Consider the following 9,222-nt stretch of genomic DNA (forward strand, 5'->3'; position numbering starts at 1 on the left):
CCCTCATCCCACACCCATCACCTGCATACAACCAAGTGCACTTGGAACAGGAATAATGAGATAATTAAAAGGTTTTGAGTCATATGTGTGTGCATATGTAAGTGCATGAGCATTAGGGTATCTCAATTAGTACACTTACAAACAGAAGTGCTGAAAGACAATTATATAGATTAATACATATGACCTCCAAATTCAGCTCTGAAGTTTTAAAATAGCCTTCTTGTCACCCCCAAACACCAAACAGCCATGCCTAAAGCTGGATATACATTCCCTCCCTCATCAACAAATCTCTGCTCCTGCCTTGTCCTAATTGATGCATTACCTTGACTTGTCACATCCCATTATACATGATGTGACATAGGATGACATGAATAATGCACCCCAGTTTGATGTGAACAAAGTCATCAGATTAGGTTTAGGGAAATACAGGAAAGCAAAAAATGTACTAAGTAGATGTTCACTTGAATCATTGCTTTATTATTATTATTAACAAGTTTACTTCCCCTCTCATTAAAGAGGAACAAAAAAGCTGAAGTTAAAAAAAAATAATAATATATCCTCACAAAAAGCATTTCGGAAAACTTCCACAGACCTTTTTTTCCCAAATCATACGAAAATGAAATGGGTCACTTCAGCATTGGTTGGCATTGATTGGTCACCACATACTAACAGATGCTTTTCATATTTCTTTTGAGAAATGAAGGACATGAGGAAGAAAGAACATTCTTTACTGGCTTGTTCTTTCTGGCTGGTTCTTTGACTAAGCAGACCTTTTTCCCCCTATCGTTCCACAAACTGGATGCCCACAGATAACAGAATCTAGGCATTAAATCAAAGAGCCAAAAAAGTTAATGACATTTCTTGTTAATTACAATCTGAGCTAGCAAGCTTCCTGCTTACTTGTGGGGAGGAGGAAGAATAGCACTTAGAGAATCACGGCTTCCTGAGGATTGTGCATTATGGCCAGCAGTCTGCCAGAGCAGCGAGAAGATGGTAAGTGGGGTGCACTCATGTCTCTTTTTGAGCACATGTATATTCCCTCACTCTTTTAAGAGTAAATGCTAGACAAATTCTCTTTGTAGATCTCGGAGCTGTACTTCATCCTCATTCCATGCTCTGCATTCCCACCAGGGTTCGTGGGACCACATGCAGATTAACCAAGGAAGGAATCCAGCCCGCTGCTTTTATTTTTACCCGTTGTGCTTTCACCATAGCTGGGTGAGTGAGAAGCCATCTGCTTCCTTGGGATGAAAAGGCAGGAGAGCGAGCTACGGTTTCCAGAGCATAACTTTCAAGATACAGCATCTGTCTTTTTGGTTCTTTCTGATTTATAGGGATCTTGGTTTGGGCCAAATTCACTGCTACATTAGGAATGAGAGTAACCTAATGTGATGCTGTACCCAGAACAAATTTGGCACAGTGACTTCCACTCATTAATTCTCAGGTGTGATATTTTAGAGCACTTGATCCATGATGCATAGTAGGCAAATTTACACTGATGCAGTAGCTGGCTTTCTAATTTCATTTATGTTCAGACCATACTGTTGGCTGGAGGTACAGAACCAGTTTTAGCTGAAGCTAGTTAGTTTGAAGACTTAGATAATAGGGACATATACCTTTCATTATCAGAAATAAGTTCTGTTGGGTTTTTGCACAGGAACATTATTAGTGTAGCACAAAATCTCTGGACATCTAATTTGATAATCCACATTTCAAGGCAGCAGGAGAAGCAGCATCTGATTTAGAGGCAATTAACCTTTGACTGATACACAGTTATGTCAGGGAGCAGTCAGAACTAAAACCTAATCTTTCTGATATATATGAGTTTCAAAAATTTTTCAGCTTGAAAATTTTTGTCACTGTTATAAACAGGATTGCAGGCAGATGTAGAAGACTGACAGGTTTCCCATATCACAAATATAGTAGCTGCAAATACAGTTCAAATAAGAACCTTGATCTCCACACTTTCTAGATTGTTGCTAAAATTTGAAATAATCTTTTTAAAGCTTCCTAGAGATCTTCCTCAACTTCATTACTGAAAACTATCTGACAAAGCCTAATGAACAAGCTAACTGACTCGCTCTCCCTTTTTTCCCTTCAGTTATAACAGGTCTTTGGCTTATATACATGGGAGTCAGCGCCCAGATTTAGTCACAATTGTGATTCACGTTAATATTTGGTCTTTGCAGAGGAACGTGTATTATCCTCAACACTGATCTGCCCAAATTTTGAAATCCTATGTTCTTCCTGAAATGATGCCAGGAATGGTGGGAACACTAAACTTGTTTGGGGACCACAGAGCTGGGCTGGCGGAGGTGATGGTCAGGGCTGCCCACCTGCTGCTGGGCAGGTGGCACGGATGCCTCCCTGACCCTGTTTCTCTTGCAGCCAGAAGGTCTGCAAGATCCTTGGACAGGAAAGCACTAGCTCTGCCCTAGTTAACATTGAAAAAATAATTTCTGCTTAATGACCACTTATTCCATGCTAAAATATGCACACTTAATCAGAAGAGTTTGGTACTTGGCACCTTGATTTACTGTTCTAAGGTAGGTTCTTGTTCAGCTACTCTAAAAACTGATGGCTTCTACCAACATTTTCTGTATGAATCTAAGGATAAAACCATATTTCTGGTAATGGTGCAGATGGGCTCAGTCATGAAACATGGTTGACAGCTTCACAGCGGTCCCTGCCTTTTCAGGGAAGCTCAAGTGAAAGCACTATTCAAAGAGCTTAGCCTCCCAGGCCAGGTCTCACAAAAGGACTCAAGTTTTGCCAGGAAACCTCAACTCTACATGGATCTGGGCCACATTTAGTGCAAAGCTGCCAACAGAGAAACTGCAACCAGTATGACTGGACTACAAACTCCAACATCAAAGTCAGAAAATCTACACTAGATCAGCAACAGGTTTACAGCAAATGCTATGCCCACCCCTGCACCCTGCTGTCACTGAGGTTTTCAGTGCTGAACATGGCTTTGGACCCCTGCAGAGACCAGCAGTAACCTGGCCTTTGTGGCAATGCAGTACTGTAGCAAGTGCCGTGGATCCACCTGATATCAGTGGTATGGGCACACACCGAGTCATCTGCAGCACAGGATTTCCTTCCAGAGGAAAGGCATGGCCAAGCTCCATTAAGCACCCCCTACTTCAAGGCTTTTGGGAAACCAAAGAAGGGAAAAAAATACACAGAGCTTCCAAAATACAACAGGCTCAGCAACTGAAAATCTGCCGCAGACATCCAAAATGGACAATACATCACCAACAAAGGCACCAGAGGTAAATTGCAAGAGACACGGTGTAGTGAAATAAGAACTAGAGATGAGCAGAAGGGAGATTTTTTTTATGATAGAGGTAGAACGTGCACAGCTTGGGAGCAGATTTCAGACCCTGGCAGTCTCATCCAGAGGATTTAACCCAAGTGTATTAGCAAGTAACAATCTTAATCAGAGTCCTTTTAGCAAGTTGATACCAGCTAATCTGTGCCACTAACTGCTCTCTGCTTCCAAAGCTAAGGCAGAAAGCCCACCAGCTCCAGCAACACTTTCTGCATGCTTGGATGAAATTGTGGGCAAAATTCAAGTGTCAACAGATGTCCAGTGCTGGTTGACACTTCCTATGGTATTCTGTGTGGGGCTTGCAGGAAGCAGGACTTCTAGGAGATCTACAGCCTTTTCGAGCAGCAGCTGGAAGCCAGGACACCTGTCAGGACTGACAGTGACAGAAGTCCTACACTGAATGTCTGGGTCATCTTCAGTCAAAGCTACCATAATTCTTAGAAAAATATTTTGCCAATACAATTTTCTATACATATTTAAAAGATTGATTAGTAAGTGTTTTATGTAAATCTGCTCTGAAGCACTAGCATTCACAGTTAGCCCTCTTGGCTTGGACACGCCCCTCCAGAACGAAGTCCTCACCATGCTTTCTACCGTGTCATTACTTAAGTCCCTTTATTGCCAAGGGGATAAGTAATGACTTTGCCTTGGTGAGGAGTGATGGAGAGAATACAGACCTGCAGCTGCCAAGAGAGGTTGCTGAGGTACTTTCTTTGGCAGGGGATCCAGGCATAAGTTTTACATGAATACTGCAAGGAGGGCAGTATATATCACTCCTTACAATTGTAGGACACAGCAACCTGGAAACCACAAATGTGAATTAAACTGGCCTCCAACACTAGCATGTTTGGGATACAGTGGCAGCTAAACTTTGCAAAATTATTTCACTAAAAAGAATGAGCTGAATTTCTATTAAGTATAGTTATTCTTGTAGTTCATTAATGTATCTCCTGGCTAAAAATGACAAGGGATTTCCAGCATCTTCTCCATTATGGAAGAGTCAAGAATTATTGTATTCACTTTTGAAATACATTATCTATCATGGTAGGTGCACAGCTGTCTGTGTTCCTAACTCACTGGTAATTAATGTCACCGAGAAGTAATGTTAATCCCATGTACTGACAGAAAGCAGGGAGCAAGCCTTCTGCAGTTTATGCCCTTCCCCCCTTAGCAGGAGGAAGCTTCAAGTTTGAATCAGTTCAAAGGAGCTGAGATAACAACAGGACTTGGGAAAGTGATTCTTTCGTGTCTGAGTTGAGAAATGAAAAACAGAAGTCCAAAGCAGACCTGCAGCAAAGATAGTAAATTTATCCATTCTCAGTGGAGATAAGGATGGCAGTCTGGTACCTAAATATACCTGTGAACTGCCTATTGGTTCTGAGATAAGTTCCTCCTAAACAGGTTTGTCTGGAATAAAGATCAGGGCTTTATCAGGATAAGCTTGGCGCTGCCTAACTGCACAGCCATCCTCACAGAGATGGCTGCAACGAACACCAAAAGTCTCCACCTTAAAGCACAGGATGGAAAGAATTGCTGGAAAGAGTCCACCCAACAATAAGTGGCACTGGAAGGTCTGAGAGTGATGCTTTGGGGAGAGGCAGCAAGAAGGTCAAAGCAACAGATAGCTGGGGAACTTCAACACCTGCAGCCAGACACACAGCAAACCTGCCTCAGAACTACCTAATCCTGTACCTGTAGGCATGCAAGAAACGGAGAGAGGGTTTTACAGCTTTCTTTAACCCAGAGGATTTTCAGTGCATCTGACAAGACTGTTTACTAATGATTATAAATTACTTCGCTTTGAAACACTAAGCAATTAGAATAATTTTGCCCTAAAGCAGTTCCAAATCTCATAATTTCCCAAAGACCCTCAGGTTGCTTGGATTCCCACAGAGCATGTAGTTCCCACAAATAAATGCTTTTTTACCGTGCACAGTAAGTCACATCACACTTTCAGCCCTTCCTGCAAACATCAGCTTGAAAATAACTACAGGCCAATCCTCTACCGTTCCGATTTTGGATGTTAGAACTCCACGCGAGTGAGCATCCCCCATTCAGGTGTGGACCCACTTGCCAAGCGTGAGCTCAGTGGGTGTCAGACCCGCCAGCCTTTGCTGGGGCTGATCAACGCACCAAGCAGTTACTGTATGGACTCATTCCACATTTGTCTGCAATAAATGCAGTTATCTTGTTCCTGTCAGTAAAGATTTACTCGTTAGATCAGCAGTAAGGGAGGTCACGAGACAAATTTCCCAGTCTAAACATAGTGATACTTCTTGAGACCTTCCAGTGCCAGACTTGCACAAATAAAGGGTAGAGCTCAGCCCAAAGGTCCTGTACTGCCTCTGTGTCACTGAGGGCTTTCTCACAGAGCATCAGTCAAGCACAGACACGTAAACTGGCTTCCTATGCATTGCCCAAAGCAGACACATGATGGGTTAACTCTCTCCGTGTTTGAAAAGGAACTGAGGCAGGCGCAGTATAATTTTCCATCTCTGCCTCTCAGTGCCTTATATCACATGGTCCCCAAATTCTTGCCTTTCAGACTGTAGCTAAGAAATGAGCGTTTCCATTCCGTTCTATTGATTTCTAAATTGTTTCAAAAAGAATACATTTGAAAACCTTCCATGTGCAAGAGCGATTACCAAGGAGGATGCACGTTGCCGTACAGCTGTCCCTCAATTCTGAATTGGCCATCCAGAGATGCATCTGTTGTGGTTTTGTGTCTGCAGTCAGGGAACATTAATACATCCACCTAAAAGCTAAAGCTAAGAAAAAGATTTGACCTCACTGCTTATAGGTAGTCAGAATGCAAATCTCCATGAAAATCCAGGCAGTGCATTATGACGTGTGCTAGCCGAGTGAATGCAGAACAGCCCACAGCAACAAATATATTGTACTGAGGGTTGTGTGATTTGTACATTACGAGTTTTAGCTGATATAGCTGTAGAAAATACTGTAAGAGATTTTAAAGCCCTGTTCCCTACTGTCATCGCTACTTTCTCTGTTAGGAAAGGGAGCAAGAGATCCTGGAGGATCTCATCTTCAGAAATTAGCCACGTCTCAGGAAAGCAGAGACTGGTGTTCAAAAACAAGACAAACATCCAGCTGCACTTAAAGAGGGGGTTTTACTGGCCAGAGGTTTTGCCATATAATTATTTTCGATTCAATAAGCAGAAAAGCAATTTATGTTAAACTTTTACCTCGATCCAAGCGGGTTAGACATGCTGAGGCTGCTCTCCAAGACAGCAAAATCAACAGCATAATCATGTCTAGTTGAATGAATTTGCTGGGCACATACAGCACTCCCTAAGAGAGATAAAACCAGAATTTCCCTAGCTGTAGAAATTGAAACCTAAATATGAATGACCAAGAGTGAAAGTTTAGAGGAATTCTTGGGCTGTTCCCGGCATAAAAGAAGAGTGTCATGACACTGTGGAGCTGCAGAAAAAGGATTGCTTATCTCCACCAATTCGTGTTTTTTTCTTCCAGCTTTCAGGGATGATACCAAAGCCTCACTGAAAAGGATATAAAGAGACATTGCTACTTTATACAATGAACTGCTGTCATACTTTAAAAAATCCTAACTTGATCAGCAGAGACACAAGCTTCTATAAGTTCAGGTCTTAATGAAGTTTTTTATTGTATTCAGAGGTCTCTTTGTAGTCTGAGAAATAAAGTATTTTTAAAGGATCCTCTTCTCTCTACAGTTAAGATCAGCAGTCAGGGAAAGGACATCAGAGGACAGGGTTTCAGAGTACATTTTTCAGGATTCTGTTCAAATGCTAAGTCATTCCTTCCTCCAGCACAGGTACTTCACATTGAATCATGTTTGTTCATAAAACAATACTGAAAAAAAAAGACCCTTTATTTTTAATCAATTATACTCTGCTGTGAACAGGTATATTTTAATACATAACAAATGGATCTAAGTGTTCCTAGATCTCTTCCAAAAAACAGCTCTGAAATTCTCTGTTTGTCAATTCTTGATACCAACACATGGAGAACTCTCTTAAGACTATCCTTAAAAAAAAAAAAAAAAAGAAAGAAAAAAAAAACACAAAACCCTTGACCTTTCCTATTTATTTATTTACGTTATTAATGAAGAACTTGAAGGCTCATTCATCATCTACCAGTTGACATTTAATGATGGAGTCAAAACAAGATTTCTCTTAAAACTGAAACATGAGTCAAATCCAACCATGGTATCAGTGGAGGGGAATAGAACTACTTGAAAGACGTGTATCAAACTGTTTGTTTGATATACAAGGTTTTGTATCCCAGCCTGTTCTGCAACCGAGAAGGAAATTGGGAGAACAGTGGACGTAATTCACAATTGGAGCAAATACATCTCATGGACTCCTTTCAAAGTTACTCTAATCAAAATGACACCTTTGGGTTTTAGCTACCCAGAACATCAGATAGGCTGAAGACCAGTGCATGGTAGATTTTTAATAACTGGTAGAGATTATGCCCCTTCTCTTCAAAAAGCAAACCAAACAAACAACTCACATACACACAAAGAAATTGAACTCAGAGATGCTTAAAAAACATAAGCTTCTCCACTTGCTCTCACCTGTATTTCTTTCCCAGGAAAAGCAAACACAAATGCGGATGCAGGGAAATCAAATCTGCAGGAAGTTTGCCTTTTCTGTCCTTAAATGTTTCAGGTTTTTTCTGCAAACCCTTTTAGTTTTTGTCATAATGGCTTAGGTGAAATCAGAGAGACAACATGTGCAGAGAAAATGTGAAGACATCTCTGATGGCTATAAATCTCTGGATCTTTCCCAAATCTCTCATTATCTGGAAGAGCCAAACCCCAGAATCTTTCAGAGTAAAGAATTGCAAGCAAACATTTCCTTTTCTTCATTTCTCAAATGACAATGGTCCCTAGCCATCTCACTTTATTCTGTGCAAAGGTATCATGGGTCCTCCTTTTTTCAGAGGCTTCCCAAAGCTAGATTAAATCAAAACGCAGGGATTTTTTGAGGATACAACTCAATTGTGTGAGGAGCACAATTTAAGGAGCATGTCTTTTGTGAAGACCTGAAGAGGGCTGAAATTGGCTCAACAATAGAAAAAGGCATCCATTGCCTCTGGCTTTTGGCCATATTTAACAAAACACCTGGAAAATGTAATGCCATGCTAGAAGGTAACTGTTAGCAAGTCTGTGACTTCTCTGTGAGAAGCTGCTGTAGCAAGATTTAGCTAATAACAAGGAATCTTGTAAGGGGGGGCTGAAAGTTCAGCTACGGTAAGCACCACCTGGTATGCAAAGAGAGCACACTGTGCAACACATCAGCAGGGACACGTATGATACCAAACACGCGTCCACTTGCTGCCCAGGGCACTCACCCTCATGTTACACCAAGCCAAGACGGAGCAACACAGTAGCAGCTACACTAACCCCCAGGTATCCCAAGAAATTTTCAGCTCTCCAAGGCAGCAGCCAGGCATCTTGCCACCTCAGCATCAGCTTTTTCTTGCACAAATACAGGGTGAATCAATATGCCTGAATGATCACAGCTCATATGCCTGCACCTTCAGCAGGCTGGACAATAATAAAAAACGTTGACAGTTTTGTTTCAGTTTTATAGACAACTAAAACTGCTGACCCTCTGTGGTGCTGTTTACATAATGTAAAAGACCTGTTTCAGTGTAAAATGGCATTTCTATCAGGAACCCTTGGCACCAAAACTTGCTCTTCTAGAATATCTCATTTTAGAGAGTCCTTTAACAGCATTATAAATAGATCCACCACGCACAGGAACCATATGAGAAGCAATTCAGGGAATGGAAAATATATTCTTATTAGCTAGCCTACATTGATTTCATGCCAATATTGGAACACTTATTAGCAACTGGTCAAAATATGCTGCTACACAGAT

The 9,222-nt window shown here is 41.3% G+C and overlaps 1 protein-coding gene across 1 annotated transcript in view; it reads right to left on the minus strand.

Moving 5' to 3' along the window:
• HTR2C (5-hydroxytryptamine receptor 2C) overlaps positions 1–9,007 on the minus strand; it is a 284,555-nt gene extending 275,548 nt beyond the window's left edge. The window contains exon 1 of the mRNA XM_080365988.1: positions 1–9,007. This exon is cut by the window's left edge and continues 25,755 nt beyond it. The gene's annotated coding sequence lies outside the window, so the exon portion shown is untranslated.
• Between the last annotated feature and the right edge of the window lie 215 nt (positions 9,008–9,222).

This window comes from Falco punctatus (genome assembly GCF_963210335.1).
Source record: "Falco punctatus genome assembly, chromosome: 15".
NCBI lineage: Eukaryota > Metazoa > Chordata > Aves > Falconiformes > Falconidae > Falco > Falco punctatus.